Source organism: Mobula birostris, chromosome 15 (genome assembly GCF_030028105.1).
Source record: "Mobula birostris isolate sMobBir1 chromosome 15, sMobBir1.hap1, whole genome shotgun sequence".
In the NCBI taxonomy this organism is placed as follows: domain Eukaryota; kingdom Metazoa; phylum Chordata; class Chondrichthyes; order Myliobatiformes; family Myliobatidae; genus Mobula; species Mobula birostris.
Window position 1 is genome coordinate 22,616,321 of NC_092384.1, and position 22,889 is coordinate 22,639,209.

At 39.2% G+C, this 22,889-nt stretch overlaps 1 pseudogene; it reads left to right on the plus strand.

The window, feature by feature from the left end:
• LOC140210467 (palmitoyltransferase ZDHHC1-like) overlaps positions 1-22,889 on the plus strand; it is a 68,281-nt pseudogene that overhangs the window by 38,528 nt on the left and 6,864 nt on the right.

A 22,889-nucleotide genomic window follows, 5' to 3' on the forward strand; every position in this document is an offset into this window, starting at 1 on the left:
ATGGGGACAAAGATCTTACTTTTTGGAGAGATGTCCTCTCGTCTGATGAAACAAAAAACTGTTTGGCCATAATGACCGTCGTTATGTTTGGAGGTGTATGTAAACTTCTGACTTCAACTATACCTGTGACTTTTAGTTCTTTACCCCTTCACCAAAGGGGACAGCCTCCTACTATCCCCCCTGTCCAGACACCTCATCACTATCAAATCTACACTCAAGAGTCCTCTAAGAAAAGGGGTGCAAACTTTTGTAATATCTCTAATTGTTGTATCACATTCCAGGAATCACTCTCATAAATTTTTTTTTATTGCACTCTGTAAAACCTTCACATCTTTGCTGTCATGGGATGACCAGTACTGAATGTGATGCATATGTTTATAAAGGGTCTGCATGACTTCTGAGTCCAGTGTAACTTTCATATCCCTCCATGGGTTTACTCCCCCAATTCATTCTGGTGAAACTTTGAACTTTGTTGCTCACTGTTTGTTGTACACCTTTAGTCCACCTAAAACGTGGTGTTCCAATTCTAAAACTCCCTCTCCCCCTCTCCCCCATTGTGGCGTTCTTAAACCGTTCTACTTTAACTTGTTTAAATTTCTTCAGGTACAACACCATGAAATTTGATGAAGTATGGCTTACCAGTCTACTGGATCAGACACCTTCTCTCTGGAAGAAGGGGTTTTCTCGTTATTTTTCCCACTGGTGTGAGTGTCGTGCAAACTTATCAGCAGCATCAGCAATTTCTGAACCACAACTATACTTGTGTTTAATCCCTGAAGGCTGATCTAAATCCTACCCCTCCTCCTTATATGCAGCAACAGTTATAATATAATCATGGTGCACCTTCATTTGTATGTGGGTGGGCAAAGTAACTGAGCTGCAAAGACATGCAGGACAAATTTATGAATTATGAAAACCTTTAGGCTGAAAATCCCACAAGGAAGTATTTTTGTTTAATGGGAAAAGCATGAATTAATGACAGAATATTAAGGAAGAATGGTCAGTATTATCAGACATTTGCTTCAATATTAAATCTAAGCTTTAAATCTGAATACACTACAAAACATGCAACATAAGTTGGGGGAAACTACATTAAAGAATATAATAGTAAACAAAAAATGAGTCACCCCCCTCCCCCGGGGAGGAACTCAACAAGCCATAAAGCATCTATAGAAAAGAATAAAGAGTTGGTGCTTTGGGTTGAGGCCCTTAGTTAGGACTGAGACGTCGATTCTTTAGTAGAGCAGGGTTTAATACAAGCAGCCTAATGATTTTACCACCTTAGAAGAACTTACAAATGTTTTTTCAATACTCATACATATATTTTGGAACTATTCACTTTTACAGTCCTAAGAAATATTAGCATGGATGAAATTGATTAAATTATTTTACTTGGGTGTTGGTTTGACCAGCTTGACACCAATAATGCAAGGCATTAAACTTGGATCAAAGCTGAAATGGCTGACTTGCGTGTCTTAATACGTGTATAAAACTACTGTATTTGGTAGTTCCAGCTTTAAAATTATAGCTGGTTGTTATTTGGCTTGGTCATGTCTAATTTTACTTCAGTGTTTTAAAACTGACGTGCAAAGAGTTACAAAATTTCATCCATAGCATTCAGAACATTTTAACCTTAACCCGTTTTAGTATTTTGGTGCTGCTTTTACTTGGCACTTAGCTTTTTATGTGATTGCGGCCACCGTTGACCCAGCTGATGATAACGTTCGGCTCAAGAGACGTAAAAAATTACCCCCAGTGTTTCGCTGCCGAACACACAAACCTGTACTCCAGAATCATTACTGCCTGCTTTGTGAAGTTGACGTGTAAGTACCGAACTGAGTAATGCTTCTGTTGCTTAGAACTGAAAAATATACAAAGTAGAGGATCGGTGAGGCTCATTTGATCAATGGCAGTATGACAGTTGGAGTAACACTTTATAGCACTAGCTGTAAGATGGAGTTCAATTCCCAACACTGTAAGGTGTTTGTATGCTCTCTCCGTGACTGCATGGCTTCCCTCCAGGTACTCTGGTTCCTCCTATATTCCAAAATGTATGGGCTAGGGTTACTAAATTGTGAGTATGCTACGTTTGTGCCCGAAGCATGCTGGTACTTGGGGGCTGCCCCCAGCACATGTGATGGAGTTGTTCTGACTGTGTTGGCCGCTGAGACAAAACAGTGCGTTTTACTGTATGGTTTGATGTTTCAATGTACATGTGACAAATAAAACTGATCAGATCAGGTTTGAAGAACTTTATACCTATCCTCCGACCTTATGTCTTTGTAGACCTATGATGTCGTAAGCCATTAGAATAATACAAAATTAAGTATATTATTCAATGCAGATATAAAATTGTCTAAACTGATTTCTTTATGTCTACACCATTAATATTAACAGTTTTGGCCTCCAACCAGTAGTTATTTGATACCTTTCTAGTAACTGCAAATTATTGCAAAGAAATATATAACTGAGCAATAAATGTTGAGAACATGAGATGAAAGAGTGTTTGAAAGTGAGCCCATAGGTTGTGTGGGAACAGTTCAGTAATGGTACGAGTGAAGTTGACCGTGGTTCCAGAGCCTGATGGTTGAGGGGCAATAACTGTACCTGAATCTGGTGATGTGGACCCTGAGGCTCCTGCACCTTCCTGCTGGTTTTAGAAAGTATGATATTCAGAACATCCAGGGTAAAACAACACCGTACTGTATTATCTATCAAACATAATATATTGGAGTACAATTAGGCCATTTGGCCCACCAAGCTTGCTCTTCCATCCATCATGGCTGATTTATTATCCCGCTCAACCCTATTTTCCTGCCAACTCCCCATAAACTTTGACACCCTTACTAATCCAGAACTTGTCAACCTCTGATTTAAATATTACTTGGCCTCCATAGCTATCCGTGGCAATGAATTACACAGACTCACCACTCTCTAGCTAAACAAAAAGTTCCTTCTCATCTTTGTTCAAAATGGAGTCCTTCTATTCTGAGGCTAGATTCCCCCGCTACTGGAAACATCCTCTCCATGTCCAATCTATCTAGGCCTTCCGATATTTGAATGAGATTCCTCCTCATTCTTCTGGACTCGAATGAGTACAGGCCCAGAGCCATCAAACTCCTCTTCATTAACCACTCCACTCCCAGGATCATTCTTGTGAACCTCTTCTGACGCTCCCCAATGAATATTCTGATCTGTGCTCTGCTTGAGACTTTGACTGTTCATCTGTTACAACTTCACGCCATGTAGTTTCGTTACAGATGCTGTTTTAGAATGCTCTACAATTTGTAGGCTATTTGAACTGCAGTGTTAGTGTAATTTATTCATATTTTGACCAAATCAGAAGTACACTAGGACCCTACAGTTATTCCTCTGTGGGAAAAGTATAGAAGTTCCTATTTTTTCATATTTATTGTAATTTTAGGATGATAGATCATTATAGATTTTGTTTGTATATCTGATTCACAGGGGTTACAGGTCCAAGCACTGCAGACAATGCAACAAGTGTGTCTGTAATTTTGATCATCATTGTAAGTGGCTCAACAATTGTGTAGGAAGCAGAAATTACCGGTAAGTCAGATTTTTGTATGCTTGTCTTTTCTTTTTCAATATTTTTATTGATTTCTTACATAAAAGAATAGAGTACAGTAGGAGATATAGTCTATATCGATTACAATATATTGGAATCACAAATACAGTCTAATTACCCCATATCCATATTAATTAAATTTAAACATAATATTGAGAAGAGATAATTATACAAAAAAATCTAAACCCACTACTGGAAAAAAAAACAGCTGTTTGGTTTAAAAAAAAGGAAAAAATCCTTATCATATATTAAAACATATTATTAGCCAACATCTGTGCTTAATAGCAAACCATAAATTTTGAAAATACTTCAAAAACGGTCCCCACAATGTTAAAAAAAAATCTTGTCTAGGTTCAGAAATTGAACAGCGGATCTTCTCTAAATTTAAGCATGACGTAGCATCATTTAACCATTGAGCATGAGTAGGCGGAGTGGCATCCTTCCACTGAAGCACCAATGTCCTCCTGGCTGTAAGAGAAATAAAGGCCAAAATATGACAATCATGTGTCTCCAAAATAATATCATTTCCTCCAACAATACCAAATAAGGCAGTCAAAGGATTAGGTTTAAAATTTACTTTAAAAAGCACCGAAAAAGTTTGGAATACTTCCTTCCAATATTTTTCAAGACTCGGACAAGTCGAAAACATATGAATTAGTGAAGCGTCTCCATTGTTACATCTATCACAATAGAGAAATATATCTGAATAAAAATGAGACAGCTTATCTTTAGTCCTGTGGGCCCTATGAACCACTTTAAATTGTAGAAGGGAATGACAGGCACATAACGATGAGGTATTAACCAATTTAAAGATTTCATTCCAAGTATCCTCAGAAATTGGAATCTGTAAATCTTGTTCCCAGAGATTTATTTTTAATTTTGTCTAAAGGAATATTTCTCATTCCCAACCACATACCATAAATATTAGATATCGATCTATTATGAAAGGGTTTCAAATTAAAAATTGTATCAAGTAAGGCCAGTGATGTTGTGGGGATGGAACTGGACTCTGTCACGGTGGTGTCTGAAAAGAGGGTGCTGTCTAAGTTGCATGCCATCTTGGTCAATGTCTCCCATCCACTACATAATGTACTGGGTGGGCACAGGAGTACATTCAGCCAGAGACTCATTCCACCGAGATGCAGCACTGAGCGTCATAGGAAGTCATTCCTGCCTGTGGCTATCCAACTTTACAACTCCTCCCTTGGATTCTGATCTCTGGCCTTCAGAATCAATCATACCTTTCCAACGAAGTTCACAAATTAAAAGTTCCTTTGTTTGAAAGTGGTGAAGACAAATTAACACTGAACGAGGTCGTTCTCCTGGAGGAGGGTCTTGGTACTGGTGATCTATGAGCTCGGTCTATTTTAGGCGGAGATTTTAAAATATTCAGAAATAAGTTAGCCAAAAGGTTTGCAAAAAATTCCAAAGGCTGATTGCCTTCCATTAACTCTTTAAAACCCAGAATCTGTAAATTATTTCTTCTGCTTCTATTTTGTAAGTCAATAATTTTCTGTCTTAATTTTTCATTAACCTTTGACTGTTCATCACAGATCTTTTCCAGGTCATCAGTCTTCATATCCAACATCTTCAAAGTGTCTTCATTCTCTTTTATCTGTTTATTGTGTTCACTTTAAGTTTTTTGAATAGAATCCAATTTTACATCCATTTGTTTAAATTCAGCGCGGAGTTGCTGGAATTTCTGCTGGAATTCCTCTGAAAGTTCATTTTTATGCTTCCGAAGTGTCTCCATAAAAGATTGCAAAGTTATAGAAGGGTCCTCTTCTTTTTTAGTAGCTTTGGCACCCCTCATAGTAAAACAATATTGCGTTTAAAAGTAAGTTTTCAAAACAAGTTGGAAACAGTAAATTAAGTAGAGTAGGAGCAACTATAAAAATGCTGCTACTCCATCGGCAGCCAGTAGGTTTCTCATGCTTGTCAATAAGAAAAAATATACATAGCTATTCCTAATATTTTTGAGTGGAATGAAAATTGAAATTAAACTGTTATGACAATGTATAGTCACGTGGTCTTGTTTTAACATCAGTAAATTGAAACTTGGTCCAATCAGAACCTGTTCAAACACAAACCAATCTAAAGTACTTAAATTTTCAGCCAGACCCTGACCATCACTGTGAGTGTAAGTCTCGTATATGCTATTGATTGGAGGTATGATGTAATGGTCCTGATGTGCAGTAGTAAGTGGTGTATCGATGGTTTTGCCTCATTCCGAGTGCTGACTTACGTAGAAATTTTATTTCAGTACATCTGTTAAAGTTTTCATTCAGTAAGGTGCAGATGATTTAAACTAGTGTTACTGGACTCACTGCTGTCAGTTTTACTCACGTTTGGGAGTGCTGGGTATCAAATAGATCTCCAAAGTATGTTCAAAAATCGGGTAACTGTACTTTGCACCTTGACATTTAAAAGCTGTGTTTGTTGTGAGGATGCACAGAAATATAATGTAGAAGGAAATTTACAGAATATACTATTCACTATGCACTGAACGCTTTGAATATTGGAAATGAGAGCTGGAAAATGAATGCCTCTTTGCTTTCGAGATCAGTTTTGCAGGTACTACTGGATGAGGATATTTAACCTCCTGTTTGATTGTGGGACAAGCATAACATTTCATTTTTCAGTTCAATATTATTTTGCTTTCCCTGATTAAGCTCATCCCATCTCAGCATTTGCTTCAGTGTCCAGATTTTGGTTATTGGTTTTCTATTGTTATGTACCGAGATACAGAGGAAAGTTTGTCTTGCATACTGTTCATATAGTCAAATGCTTTGAAGTAGAACAAGGTTATACAAGATGATGATAGAGAATAACAAGTTACAGAGACAGTGCAGTACAGGTAAGCTGTATAGTGCAGCATCATAATGAAGATTGCAAAGCCAAGAGTCTACTTTATTTCACAAAGGAGCTGTCTTATAACAGCAGGATAGAAGCCACCTTGAGCCTGTTGTAGTTGCTTTCAGACTTGTGCATCTTCTGCCCAGTGGGAGGGGGAGAAGAAAGAAAGGCTGGGGTGTTGGAATCTTTGATTATGCTGGCTGCTTTACAGAGGCAGCAAGAGGTATAGACAGAGTTCATAGAGATGAAACTGACTCCCGTGATGTGCTGAGCCCTGAACACAACTCTCTGCAGTTTCTGCAATCAAAGCCAAGACATGATGCATTCAGATGATCTGATGGCTCTCCTGTACAGTGACAGAAGGTTTTGGAGAGTATTCACAGGCAATAACGAGCTGCTTAAAGGTTAACAGATTGGCTGCCATGTTGATTGTGTCAGGTGGACCTCACCACTGTAGACTCTTGCCAAAGACCAAAAGCTAAGGAAGGTGTTCCCATTTCCTCCCAAATGACAAAGGTGGGTTAATGAGCTGCTGTAAATTGCCCCGAATGTGCAGGTGAGAGATTGATCTGGGGAGCTGGTGAGAATATGAGGAGGATCAACAGTGAGAGTACTGCAGGATTGGTGTCGATGGAGAGCGGCTGTAACAGGCAAAATGCCTGAGGAACTGGTCAGGTCAGGCAGCATCATGGTGAGAAATAAACAGTCAACTTTTCAGCCTGAGGCCCCTCAGGACTCGCTTGACTGTTTATTGAAGAAAAAGTTCATATTTTCTTAATCTTTGCTAGAATTGCTCAGCCATCCCTTCTGCACCGCACCTGTTCAATAGGCTCTGAGGGCAGGAAATCAGTAGAATTTTAACAGTTCTGGTCACTGACATCTTTACAGTGCGCATGCTTTAATACTCATTCACTTGATGTTTTGAACCTGCTTTCTCATGCAGGTACTTCCTGAACTCCGTTATCATTGCTCTCCTTGGTAGTGTGGTAATCGTCATCATTTCAGGCTTTGTGCTTGTTGCATTCTTCATCAATCCAAACCTGCTTCGAAGCAACCCAAAATTTGAATGTAAGTTTATTTGCTAAATTTAAATTTCAATGACGTTATGTTTCGGATGCTTTGTACAAGGCAAGTTATTTTGCTCCCTGTTTTAATTGACTGTGTCTGAATGATGTGAGGATTCTTTCAGGAGTCACTTCTGTTTTCAATCTTTTTCTTGTGTGTTCATGAATAGAGATGTCTGATGTTTTTGCCTCCTTTAGGCAGGAGCCCAAGACCATGTATAAAGACACTGCAGTTCCATTGGCTTATTTTAGCTAATTTTCCAGAGATGATTTCAATTTCCCTATCAAGGGGTAGTGGTAGATGCAGGTACAATAGGGGCATTTAAAAAACACTTAGAAAGGCACATGGATGATTGAAGGAGGGAAGGGTTAGATTGTGGTTCAATGGTTGACTCTGAAGAGCCTTTACTGTGCTGTAATTTCTATGAATCCCATGTGTCACGGACCCCATGACGGGGATAAAGAACCAGCAGAGATGGAAAACACTTTGGAGTCTCGTATCGCTATAAACTAATAATATTTATTAGTAACTACGCAATACAGTAATATAAATGTAGATAAATCAAACAAGTTAGCAATGATTATATATAAAAATAAGTGTGGAATATATATGTATGAAAAAACCAAGCTTCTTTAAGTCTAGGGGTAAAAAGATACAGTCTTACGATGTTCAGTAAAGTTCAGTTCAGTTCGTGGTATTTAGTTGAGTAGTGATGGAGAGAGAGAGAGAGAGAGTGAGTCGAGTCTTCAGGTGAGCTGATGCCGTCAATCTTCTCGTCGTCCTCCGAAATCATTTACAAGTCACCAACTGTGACTTTAACCAGGGGGACCGGTCTTCTGTGGTGGAGCTATCACCCAGGCAAGGGTGGACACATAGACAACTCCCCACCAGTCAACCCCTTCTCCTCAAACTGGAATAGCAACTTGGATCAATCAGCCTGATCGATCGTCCAAAACCCACTTTCTCTGCGGGTACTACAATGCTCATTCAGTGTCCAGATCATGTGTCCCGAGGTCTGTATCATCGGACCTCCCATTTATTTCACCAGGTTCAGCATCACCTGCCATTCAAAGAGTCCCTCCTTCCTTTGTCTGTAAAGGAGTGCACAAGCAGGCAACAAGTCCTTGGAAGTAACATCAACAACCAGCCTTTGGTCACCATAGCAACCTTCGAGCTGCTCGGTGCTGTCTCCAACTCCAACTCAGTAAAAATCCAAAGTTACGTCCAATGCCTTAAAGTGACAGTCCAACTGTTAATCTTCATCTCTCTCTCTCTCTCTGTCTTTTCCAAAAGCAACATATCTGTGGTAAATAACTCTGTCTCTCTCTCCTTTCCAAACAAACCATCAATGATAAATGTCTCTCTCCAAACAATTAATAGCGGCACTCCTGGATCCCCTCACACATGTTACAAGTGGGGATGTATACTTACACAATATTTTCTCTTGCATTAAGCCATTTTATCAGAGAGGACAAAATAACCCACTGCCGTTATTTATTAGTTGAGGCTAAAATAACCTATTTATTAGTAGACTCTGGGATTGGACAAGACTACTGCGGAAGAAACAACACAAATTGTCAGATTTCACTTCTAGTGACTGTGCTGTGGATCCATAAGATTTGGACATGAGTCACTGCTTTGAGTGGGTTAACAGCCACAGGCCAGTCTCTCCTTTGCCACACTCTCTCCAGTCCAAGGATGCGAAGATGAGAGGAGGTGGTTCATAGTACTGTGTTCCCCTGTGAGGCACATTTTCCCTGGTGCATAGGTCTGAGGCATTAGGAAAAGGTTCAACAAATGGGGCTATCGGAAACGGATGAAATTCAAGGATTGGGGATCATGGAAGAAATAGAAGCAGATTGAGGGGGATAATGGGTTCAAACATTGTGAAACTCACGTTGTCCTTACTTCGTTCACCATGATCGAAACGCTTAATTATGTCTAGTTTTATGCTAAGTGTAACACCCTTACGAGCACTTTTAGGCTTTTCCGACACCTTCGAACTCATATTGAAAACGGCTGCTCACAGGTACGTGCTTCAGCAATGCCGGCGAGAATGCCATTCCGAATCCGGGGGAAAGCGGCTGCTTGGGGTCGGCGCTGATTTTTTCGTGCGCTGATTTTTTATCGCGCGCTGATTTTTTTCGTAACAGTGAAAACACCTTCTGAAAGCGAAAACGGTACTAATGTCGTAACAGTGAGATTTCGTAAAGCGAGCGTTCGAAAAGCGGGGGACACCTGTACTTTAAGGAGCTGGCCATGGTACTGCATCTTCCCACAATGCTTTGCAGGTGCTGAGCTTGGCAGCACTGCACTCTGACCTGTGTGTTCCTGTGTCAGCTGACTGGAGGAACTCAACAATAATTTTAAATGCAATTGACATTATACCAAATCTTATTCCCTCACCCCTTTGTGTGAATAAAAACTGACAATATTCTTTTGTTTCTTTTAAACATTTTGTTTTTTTCCTGACATAACTTCTGTATGAGTGAAATTTATTCTGTATCTCAAGATTTTTGGATACTGATTTGTGAAATCTGTAAGTGAATTTCTGTAACCTAAGTGGCTTGTAACCCAAATGCAAGGTCACCTGTACATGTCAAAGAGAAGAGGTTCTAAGCGTGGGATCTTTATAGATCCCTTAAGAAGGCAGCATCCATCATACGGACTGCCATCACCCAGGACATGCCCTCTTCTCATTGCTATCGTCAAGAAGGAGGTACAGGAGCCTGAAGATACACACTCAACGTTTAAGCTTTTTTCCCTTTGTTACAATATTTCTGAATGAACAATGAATCCAAGAACCCTCCCTCACTTTTTACGTTACTGACGTAATTTAATTGTATAGGCAGCGAGACAGAGAGATATACTTACTACAGTACAGTGCAAAAGTCTTAGGCACACATGTATAGTTGGGGTGTCTGAGACTTTTGCACAGTACTGTAGTAAGCTTACATATTGCACTGTACTGCTGCCACAAAAATAAAAAATTTCATGACATATGTAAGTGCTGATAAACCTGATTCTGATGTGAGTCCCTATTGTGGACTGAGAGTGGGAAGGGGACAGGAAGAGTGGAATCATGGTTAGGGAAAAGGGGAGGGAAGAGAGCAGGAAGCATGAGGGAGACATTCTGTAATGATCAATAAACCAATTGTTAGGAATCAAGTGACCTTGCCTGGTGTCTCAGGGCCGGGTGTGTCTGCACCCACATCACCCCCTGCCCCAGCACTCCTGCACTGCCACCTGTCCCAGACCCCTCCTGCCGTACTCCCCGCTCACCATTTCCAGCATCCTTTGCTTCTGCAGATTTACAAGTTTGCTCACCACTCCACGTTGACAAATTACAGCACTGTCCAAGAGTGTTAGGCACCCTATTTATATATTTATAAATACAAAGCCTTTTGCACAGTACTGTATATATACCTCATGTAAATTATAATTTTATAATGATGTATTGCAGTGTACTCCAGTGATATTAAACCTGATTCTGATTCTTATGGAAATATTTCTGGGAGAAGAGCAGTGAGTTGGGAGTTCTATGGTTGGTGACTTTAAATTCAGACCATTATGCTTACAAAGGGAATGAGTGCATTGCAGCCCCATATAGGCAGCACTTGTTAGGTCAGTTTGGGTAATGGAAATTCTCTCTTGCAGAATTCATAAGTATCACCCTAAAATCTGATGCAGAGTAACAATTTGTTCTTAAGAAATTCATGTATGGCGGGAATGGCAAACATATAAGCAATTATATTCATCTCTCAGTTCTTTATGCCTGTTTAGATACTGTGGCTTTGTGTTATGTAGGATAGTCATGTGGATTGCTTTCTAGGAGCAGAACCCTAGCTCCACCACATCCCCACCAAATAACACAGATTTGCCTGTATTCACCAGCTACAGATTTGGAAAAATAATAGTTTGATTGTCGATTCTAATGCATATTTATAATTTTCCAACTTTATCCCACAGTAGTGTCCTGGGTTTGACTCTAAACTGCAACCGGTGATGAGGCTCTGATTGGGGATTTTCAGAGCTTTGCTAGATACTAGGTTTCCTAGAATCTATTTGCTAAGAAAACCATGGTCAAATTCACAAAATGTATCACACAACACCAGCATCAAGAGGATCTTCAAGACAATTCTGAAGACGCTTTGCTCGATAGGGTTGATTCTGGTTAGCAGGGCATCCCCGACCGTCATCAAGCTAGTGCTCATAAAATTCAAGTAACACAAAAGAAAATTATTGCCAATTGGAATGTAAGAACCCTATATCAAGCAGGAAAATTGAACAATGTGATAAATGAAATGGAAAGACTAAAGATTAACATCATGGGAATTAGCAAAGTTCGTTGGATAGGTGCTGGAACATGTCAGAATAGAAATAAAACACTAATTTATTATTGTGGAACATCCCATACTAATGGAGTAGATATTCTTATGGATGAAAACATGGCAAAAAGTGTTTTAGGACATTGAGCAATATCAGAAAGAGTGCTCCTTGTTAGATTCACAGGACAACTATTTGGTTTAGCAATTATACAGGTATATGCACCAACAACAGATGTAACAAATGAGGGTATAGATAAATTCTGTGAAGAGCTTGAACAAGCAAAGAATGGATGCAAATCTCAAGATATTGTTATTGTCATGGGAGATCTAAATGCTAAAGTAGGACAAGGTGCTGATGGAAATACCATAGGAAAATTTGGACTAGGGGAAAGAAATGAAAGAGGTGAGAAATGGGTAGAATGGTGCAAGATGAATAATCAGGTCATTATGAATACCTACTTTAAAAACCGTCCAAGATGCTTGTGGACCTGGAAAAGTCCAGCTGATAACACTAGAAATTAAATTGACTTTATTACTGTAAACCAAAGAGTTAGAAACTCAGTGACTCAATGCAAAACGTATCCAGGTGCAGGCTGTAATAGTGACCGTAACCCAGTAGTATGTCATGTAAAAGTAAAACTTGAAAAACTAAAGAAGCAAAAACCTGGACAATCCCTTGACTACTCGCAATTAATTAAAGAAGAAAACTTAAAGACAAAAATTTACAATTGAAGTAAGGAATAGATTTCAAAAATCAATATCAGTTCAAGTTTTTTAAACACTTAATTCAAATGACTTGATAATTTGAATATAAACTGTAAAGACAGAGGTATTTAAAATCCTGAATTGAAATTCTTAATTCTGTTAATGTTTTGCAGGAAAGTATTTTGAAATATTAATGGTAAACAATACTCCTGCATCTTGATTTAAGTGTGTTTTGGAGATCCATATTAACTAAGGCATTAGGGGTTTCTGGCTTTCATGCAATTACTGTATGCACGAGACCACTACATTATCAATATTTATTTATACTCAGTTATTTCTCATTGTTATAATAATTCCTTGACTCTAAACAGAACATTAAAATATTGTACATTAGTGTATACAGTGTACACACCCCCTGCTGACAGTGACTGAAATATTGTTGTATATTAGTGCATACAGTGTACACACACCCCCACACAGTGACTAAAAAGCTTATATTATGTTAGTGTATTTATTTTCTTTGAACATTTGTAAGTCTCACTGATTATATTGCTCTGATGGAATTATTTTATCACTTTAGGTACTTTATAAAAATCAGAAAGTCATTGAGCTTTTAAAATGTTTGAAAACGTTAACGTTATGTTTGTGGAAATATGGATAAAAGGACATGCATTGCAGATCAAGTTTGTATAGTTTTATCCCCCAAGCACATTTCATGAAAGAAACAATGAGGGCTTTTATCCAGTTTAAGTCCTTTAATGGAATCAGGCAGGCTGAATGTCAGTAGATCATTCAGAGCAATTACTGCTCTGAATCTTCAGCATTATACCTCGAACCTTTAAATGAAGGGTAGATTGGGAGAGATCTGGTGGAACTTAAATCCAGTTTAAACTTGTACTCTTTATTCCAACAGCGGTAAATGATGCAAATACTTGGCTTGCATTTCTGCCATATTTTTCCGTTCGTATAAACGCACCTACTCTTCTTGTTCTCGCTGTGGTCACTATTGGACTAAGTCTGATTGCACTGATAGCTTTGTGCTACCTTCTGTTCTTCCACTCCTACCTCAGTAAGTAATGTACGAAATGTCTGCTCCAGTTTTAACATCAGTAAGATTCACCGCTAGTATTGTTTTTTCTAAAAGAAATTAAGGCCTCTTTAAATTATGTCTTAAAGATTCTGTTACAAGCAAATGATTATTTAAAAGTTGAACTTGATCAATTCTCTACTATGGGAAGTGTCTACTTTGACAAATCATAGAAATTATGACAGATGATAAAATAGGCTTGGCATACAGTATTTACACAGTCGAGCAAACTAATCCTACTTTTCCAATAGAGAACTCCATTTTTTTTACTAAAACGTTGGTTGTCCTGGACTGTTCCTTGTAATTATCAGCACCAAGGTAGTGCTCCATAGTTTTAGTTTTACCACTTCTGTTCTGCTTCAAGGGTGCAGACCTCAAACCTTGCATTTCTTTACATTTATTTTCATGAAATAATTGAAAGGAAGACGGGCACTTTGTTAACCTCACCCAGAGGGCAGCATAAATGTAATATTTAATTGGATTACTAATCTAGATGAATGGCAGGGTGGAGAAACGTCTCTACCAAAGCAGGTGTAGGACGCTCCTTGCCTCTACTGATCTACAGGTCATCCTTGGACAAGGTGTAGCACCTGCTTAGCACCCCCCCAACCCAAGACCAGCGTGACATGAAGGCATGGGAGCAGTGATGGAAGGTCATATGAGCAGCTGGTGCGTATCATGTCCTGGTTATGCGACCGCTGACACTAGACAATCTCTGAAGAATATTGATAATGGTTGGGGTCATCTGTCTTGTAAAGACACTGCCCAGAAGGCAATGGCAAACCATGTCTGTAGAAAAATCTACCAAGAACAATTGTGGTCATAGACAAACCATGATCCCACAGGTCATATGACACAGTACAGAATAAATGAACTAGCAAACTAATCTAGAAGCCTGATGCCTGAACAAACACAGTTAATCATTCCTGATTCTGAGAGGACAGGTTCAAAATTTGGAACTGATTCAAAGAATGTAGAAATGAAGGTAAATAGAAATGGCCTTTGCACTTCTCATACACATTCAATTGACCGACAGATCACTTGCGTCTCATAGTTCTGTGGCTCTTGGTTGTATTCAGATTGCAAAGCCAATTCATTATTAGCAAAGTGGACATTCTGAGATTGAGTTTTTTCAAATAAAGAAATTAATGTATTATAGAAATCGAAATATAGTAATTGAAGACAATAAGACACAGAAGCAGAATTAGGCCATTCAGCCAATGAGTCTGCTTGCCTTTGTATCATCACTGATTTATTTTCCACCTCAACCCCATTTTCTTGCTTTCTTCCCATAACCTTTGATGCCACAACTAATCAAGAACCATCAAACTACACTTTAAATATATCCATCTGGTGAGGCTACCCAGAAGGAATATGAGTTGTTGCTTCTCCAGTCTGAGAGTGGCCTCATGACAGTCTGTGAGGCCATGGTCTGACATTTCGGAATGGGAATGGGAAGTCAAATTGAAATGTGTGCCCACGGGGAAATCCCAACTTTTGTGGCAGAGGGAGCAACAGTGCTCATCAAGTGGCCACCCAACCTACACCAATGTAGAGGGGGCGTCACCAGATACAGTAGATGACCCTGACAGATTTGCAGGTGAAATGTCGCCTCACTTGGAAGGACTGTTTGGGACCCTAAATGGAGGTGAGGGAGGGACAAGTATAGAACTGGTCATGCTTGCAGGGATAAGTGCCAGGAAGAAGATGAGTGGGGATGAGTAAGTGCCCCAGGGAGTCATGGAGAGTTGGGAGAGGTAAAGATGTGCCTAGTGCTCGGATCGTGTTGAAGAGGGCAGAAGTTAGGGAGAATGATGTGATGGATATGGAAAATCAGATGTTTTTTGTACCATCTTTTACAGCCTTGGGTTATAACTTGAAGACAATTGAATAATTCTAGATTGCAGTAGCTGTGGTAATTAAAGAAATTCAAGTTTTATTTCAGAAAGGTTGTTGGATCCAACCTGATGACATGGGCATTAATTTCTCTAACCTATGGTAATTTCTTCTGCTCTCCCACCCCTCTTGCATTCCCTAATCTGGCTCCCCGCTGCCCCTTCTTTTCTCCTCACCTGCCCATTACTTCCCTCTGGTGTCTTTCCTCCTTTCCTTTCTCCCATGGTCCACTGCCCTCTCCAATCAGACTCCGTTTGTCTTTACCTCTTCCATGTATCACCTCCCACCTCTTTGTCTATCATTACCCTTCCCCAACCCATTTACTCTCTCCCTCCCCTTGTTTCAACTATCATCCCCCACCACCTTATTCTGGCGTCTCCCCCCCCCCCCCCACTTCTAATCCTGATGAAGAGTCTCAGCCTGAAATAGCAACTGTCTATTCTACTCCATTGATACTGCCTGGCCTGCTGACTTCCTCCAGCATTTATGTACGTTGTTCTAGATTTTCAGCACCTGCAGAATCTCTTCTGTGTTTCTGATTTACTGATGGCTCATATGTTTTGCCTGTGTTTCTTCTGTCCATTAAATTAAGGCCAGAGTTACCTTTTTGTTTTTCAAGATATATCGCATGCACGTGTGCCAATTCTCCAGCCATAAGCATATAACCAGAAAATATCTTGCTAATATTCTGCCTAATTGTGTTTTTTATATGAAAGCAATGTGCTTGGCAATTCAGAAAGCAGGCTTTAAGAATAATTGCAAAAACAGTGCATTGCATCCAAAACCACTGATATATCACATAGTAGCAAAAATGAATATTTTAGCGTTTATCAGATAAACTTCTCAATGTTTTCTTGATAAAAGTAGGTTCCAATGGTGTTCAGCATTAAAAAATACATTTTGATTTTCTTTCTAAAGTGTCAAAAGCTTTTAAAACATTTTACATGTATTTTTCAGTTTGCTATCTTAATAAATTTTACTTCTAAATTTGTTTTTCATTTATGTCTAAAGCCCAGCACTAACATCCAAAATGAACTTAATAGTATTACTCATTTTGCAAGACATTGTTAGAGATTCAGTGCAGAATTTGCAGGCGGCACATAACTTGGACATGTTCTTTCTCTGACAGTGTGGAACCGACTAAGCACTTACGAATACATACTTCTGTACTCTCGACATCAAAGGTCGGAAAATGATGATGTAGAAGCTCCACGATTGAGACCTATTCAGGTAGCAAGGTGCCAGTTTTCTATAAATGATATGTGCATTTTATAACTTCTGATACTGTCCTGTGCCTGTTCAGAAAACCTTGCTTATGTTCTCGGGTTAAGCTGATTAAGATATTGACACTGGATTGTGAATCATGAAAGAGTGGCAGAAACAGGAAGAATTTTGTATGTAGAGAAATGAATAGAAGTTAATAGATTCTAACTAATAAACTGACAAGGGTTGGAAGTTAGGATATAAATAGTCTAGGAAGGTTTGAGTAACAGTGAAAAAACAGTAACGTGGAGGTCTACTAAACATTGAGATATCGTGCTAGGAAACATGAAAACGTACAGTACATCTGTGCTCCAGTTATGGACAATGAGGAAGGTTGTCCAATGATTCAGCAGGATCTTAACCAATCAGGAATGTTCTCAGAGAAGTGATGGCTGGAGCTTCATCTGGACCAGTGTGAGGTGCTACACTTTGGGAGTTTGCACGTTAAGATGAAGGGATAGAGTTTCTGGGAGGATTGATGTACTGAGGGATTTTGGAGGAGGTCCATAGCTCCCTAAAAGTATCACCTATGGTGCGAAGGTGATAGAGCAGGCAGGACAGATTTCCCGTCGTCGGCAGTGGTGCTCAGTGTACAAGAGGGGAAGTCACTTTGCAGCTGGTCTGCTACAATTTGGAGAATTGTGTGCAGGTCTGCTTGCCTCATTACAAGAAAGATGTAGAGGCTTTGAACAGGGTACAGATAAGTTCACCAGGATGTTGTCTGGATTAAAGAGATCAGCTATAAGGAGAAGATGAACAAGCTTGGACTAGGGAAGACCTGACTGAAGTATACGGTCTGAATGGAATGATGTGTTGGGACGGCACTGAAGCAAAAATGTTGCATTGTGTCTCAGTACATGGGACAATCATAAACCGATTTCCAATGTAAACTTGTCAAGCACAGATAATCTAGACAGTCAGGAGCATAAGGGAGTGTACAGTTGCTGGAAATCCTGAACAACGCACAAAGTTCTGGAGGAACTCAATAGGTCAGGTGGCAGCTGTAGAAGGTCAACATTTCAGGCCAAGACCCTTCAACAGTCGTCGTTTCAGGGTGGAAATGTTAAATGCTAAGAGGGATAGCTTTAAGGTGATGGTAGGGGTGGGGGAGGAGAGTTCAAAAGAGTTTACACGGCAAGTTTCTTGTACAGCGGTGAGATCAGCACTGGGCTTGTGGTTGAATAATAAATTGAAGAGATGTTGACTGAGGAATGATTAGAAGAATTCTCTTTTTATGTCAGGGTATCTCTATTGTCTTAAGGATATTTTTAAAGTATCTTTTGTTGGTACTTTTGAGCGGGTAGATCAAATCTCCCTCACATAGCACCCCTTCCTCCAGTATTGCACCGATTACTGTCCAAGTTTATTTTGACAAAATTGATAGTAAGATCACTCACCATTATATTCCTGAAATTACTTTAAATATGAAAATGTTTCCAAAGACGGGAGAGTGAAAATCACTAACCACTGATAGAGACGTGAATTCGATAAAATAATAGATCAGTTCATTTCTGCTCATTATGGATGAACTTCAAGAGTTGATGGAAAAGGCACCAGCTGATGAAAGGTGGTCAGTGGTGTTTTAACTAATTCTATTTTGTGAGAAAAGAACATGAATTTCTAACAGGTTTCAAAGGGTTCACCAGCAACTTTTATGTGTGTTGCATGTAAGAGATGTGTTGATCTTGGGAAAATAGCCGGGTAAATTTGTTGTTTTTTAGATTTGCTTAGTATGTGTACGGGTATTAGTGTCCCACAGTATCAGTGCTGAGACTTTTTTTTATACGAGCGTTGGTGTAAGTGAAGATGATAATGATTAAAGCTTGTTAATGGCCATATAAGGACCATGTTAAGAAAAGCTTTTAGCATATCATTAGCTGAAATTATATGTTGTACTTTTATTTTCAGTTTTTGGCCATTGATAAAGCAGTTACTGGTTCTGAACTTGATATTTAATTTTCAAATATTGACAGTTATGTTCCAGTATAACAATTTGAATTGGACAAATTACTCCATTTAATCCATTTCTAAAGAGAACGACTCGGTGAGAATTCAGTTTCAAGGGTAAATATTCTTTCATCTGGACAAGTTGCGCCCAATGTCAGCCGTCCAAACATGTGCATCTTCCAGCAGAGCTTCTTCAGATTGACAGTTTCGCTTTGAGCTTCGCAGGCTTGGTTTATGACGTTACAAATGTGTACCAATCCTAGTGTTATATTTATCATTAAACCATAAACAAAACTGAAATTCTGCCATTTTTACCTTTAATTGTATAATCATTAACCTTCAGTTGTACTGATGAAAAGTTTTGCTTCCATCCCGAGAGACCAGCTTATTGGCAAAAATGTGTGTTTCTACTTGGGCCACTGTGAAAGAAGCATGTCTTTAGTGAAGATTGTATTTTTAAAAAAACAGAAGCTCAAATGGTATGGTAACCTCTCTGTTTTCCAGAGGATAAAAAACATGGCATCTCGTCGAAAGGGTAGTGTTCACGTTCATTTTGAAAGCACTTCAACAAATGGGTCAGTAACAAATGAATAATTCCTCATTTTAACTTTTCTCAGCATCCAAAGCTAAATTGATAATCATTTTAAAAGAAGTGTTAGAATAAGTGTATAAAATAGCATTATGTTAATTTACAACATTAAATCAAATCAATTCAAATTAATTTGATGGCGGAGGAGAGGGAAGTATTCCTGAAACATTGAGTGTGTGTCTTAGGCTCCTGTGCCTCCTCCTGGATAGTAGCAATGAGAAGAGGGCATGTCCTGGGTGATGGGAATCCTTAATGATGGGTGTCTCCTTTCTGAGGCATCACGTTTTGAAGATATCCTCGATGCTGGGGAGGTGAGTGCCACATGATGGAGCTGGCTGAGTTTGCAGCATTCGACAGCTCTTTTCCATCCTGTGTGGTGGCCCCTCCATTCAACCATATACCACCAAATTGAGTCTTAACATACAATATTCATTTATACCAGCATGTAGCATCTTAATCTGCTCACATTATCTAACTATAACCCTGCAGTAGTTGTATTATTGAAATTGGGTGTATAATTTTACAACGAAGTATTATTTTAAATAGGTTTGTTGGAATTCAAATATATTTAAATCTGAGGACATGTTTATAGTGAATGCCCGATTTGGTATACAGTACATGATAGTCCTTAGATAAATATTGGTACTGGACCAGGAAGCAGATATAATTTTTTTAATTTGGAGGTGTCAGGGGTTTTCTGCAATCAAAATCAGTTATGAAAAATATACGGGGAACCATGGTAGAGTGTAGAAGAACTGATTTTGTTCTGTTTCCTAAGTGCTTGAGATTTTGTGTACATCAGAAGAACAATACAGTGAAATACCTAAATGGGGCGTAATAGAAATAGCAAGATAGACTTTTGTCGATGGGAAGAGAGAAAACTCAGAAACCAACTTGTTAGCCTAACATCAGTAGTTGGGAAAATGCTGGACTTTATAATAAAGCTTGTGATACCAAGATTCAGAAATAATAATAACATTGAACAAAGTCAACAGCAAAAGAATGCTTGACTGATGTCTGCATATCGGTAAAGTTAGACCAGACACAGGATTACAGGTGTATATAGATAACTATCAGACAACAAGGTGAATTTATCTGTTGTTTCTCTCTTTACTAGTGTGAAGAATCTTGCACCTCACCACTGACTATGTCTACCCCATTTTGTTTTACTTTGTATCCTGTCGTCTATTTCACAGGTCAGGATCAGAGAATCACGGGGATGGCTTCAGGACAGAGGATGAAACTTTGCCAGCAGTTCCTTCTAATCATAAACGAGTCAAGATAAAGAAGATTTTGTAGATAAAGAAGATTTCGCAGGTAAAGGAGGCTGATGCACAGGACATTGAAAGTAATTGTAATTGATGAATTCAAGATCGATCTTCAGAGATATTGATTAGGATCAGGTTTATTATCACCAGCATGTGTTGTCAAATTTGTTCACTTAGCAGCAGTTCAATGCAATATATAACACAGAACAAGAAAAAATAATAAAATAATAATAATAAATAAATAAATTACAGTATACGTATGTTGAATAGATTAAAAATTGTACAAAAAACAAATAATCTGTATTTTAAAAAAGTGAGGTAGTGTTCGCGGGTTCAATGTCCATTTAGGACTCGGATAGCAGAGGGAAAGAAGCTGTTCCTGTGCGCCTTCAGGCTTCTGTACCTCCTACCTTATGGTAACGGTGAGAAAAGGGCATGCCCTGGGTGCTGGAGGTCCTTAATAATGGACACTACCCTTCTGAAACAACGCTCCTTGAAGATGTCCTGGTTACTTTGTAGGCTAGTACCCAAGATGGAGCTGACTAGATTTACAACCCTCTGCAGCTTCTGTCAGTCCTGTGCTGTAGCATCCCCCCCACCCACCGTATCAGACAGTGATGCAGCCTGTCAGAATCCTCTCCATGGTACATCTATAGGAGTTTTTGAGGGTATCTGTTGACACACCAAATCTCTTCAGACTCCTGATGAAGCATAGTCGCAGTCTTGCTGTCTTTATAACTACATCGATATGTTGGGACCAGGTTAGATCCTCAGAGATCTTGACACCCAGGAACTTGAAACTGCTCACTCTTCCCACTTCTGATCCCTCCTCCATGAGGATTGATGTTATGTTGTGCTGACTTCCCCTTTCTAAAGTCCACATTTAATCCTTGGTCTTACTGGTGTTGAGTGCAAGGTTGTTGTCACACCCCCCTCATCAGCATCTGAAATTCTGCCAACGGTAGTTGTGTCTGCAGCAGATTTATAGCTGGGATTTGAGTTGTGCTTGGTCACACACAGTTGTGTGTGTAGAGAGAGTGAGCACCTGTCCCTGAAGTGCTCCAGTTTTGATTTTCATTGGGGTAGAAATGTTATTTCTGATCTGCACAGACTGTGGTCTCTTGGTGAGGAAGTTGCAGGGGGAGGTACAGAGGCCCAAGTTTTGGAGTTTGTTCATTAGAACATTGAGCGCGATAACATTAAGCGCTGAGCCATAATCAATAAACAGTAGCCTGAGGTAGGTATTGCTATTGTACCAAGAGCCAGTGAAATTGCATCTGCTGTAGACCTATTGTGGTGATAGGCCAATTGTACTGGATCCAGATCCTTGCTGAGGCAGGAGTTGGTTCTAGCCATGACCAAGCTCTCAAAGCGTTTCATCACAGTAAATGTGAGTGTCAATGGGTGATAGTCATTGAGGCAGCTCACTCTGCTCTTCTTGAATATTGCTGTGATTATCACCCTTTTGTAGCTTGAACCAGTTTGACTATTCTCCTCTGACCTCTCTCGTTAACAAGATGTTTTTGCCTTCAGACCTGCTGCTCACTGTATGCTTATTGTGTTTTGCACCATTCTCTGTAAATTCTAGGGACTGTTGTGTGCGAAAATCTCAGGGGATTAGCAGTTTCTGAAATGCTCAAACCACCTCATCTGGCACCAACAATCGTTCCATGGTCAAGGTGACTTAAATCACATTTCTTGCCCATTCTGATGTTTGGCCTTGACAACAACTGAATCTCTTGACCATGTCTGCATGCTTTTATGCATTGAGTTGTTGCCACACGATTGGCTGATTAGATATTTGTATTTACAAGCTGGTGTACAGATGTATCTAATAAAGTGTCTACTGGATGTAATTAAAGTAGTACTTTGCATGTGAACAGCTCTGTCGGTTTCTGAATGCAATGTATATATCCTTCTGGCAGAGTTTTACATTCGATGAATAACTGACATTAATCTTTCTGTCGTTGAAGAAAAAACGAAGACGTCAAATGGCTGCAGGTAGAATTAGACACAAGGCTGCAATCCGCACCACTAAAGGACCATTTCCACGTTCTCAACTACCACCAGGTAAGGATTAGATAGTTATTACCTAAAGTAAAGTTTTTAAAAACGTTTGTACTTAGAATAAATTGAAGGAATTGTGATTTTCTAAATTTTCAAAATTTGAAATAACTAATCTATTTATCAAAAGAAAAACAATGTTTAAATGGTGTCAACGTATTGCAACAAAGCTAATGTAAAATTCTATTGATTTTAGTTAATAGATACCTAAAGCATCATATTTACTGCACTT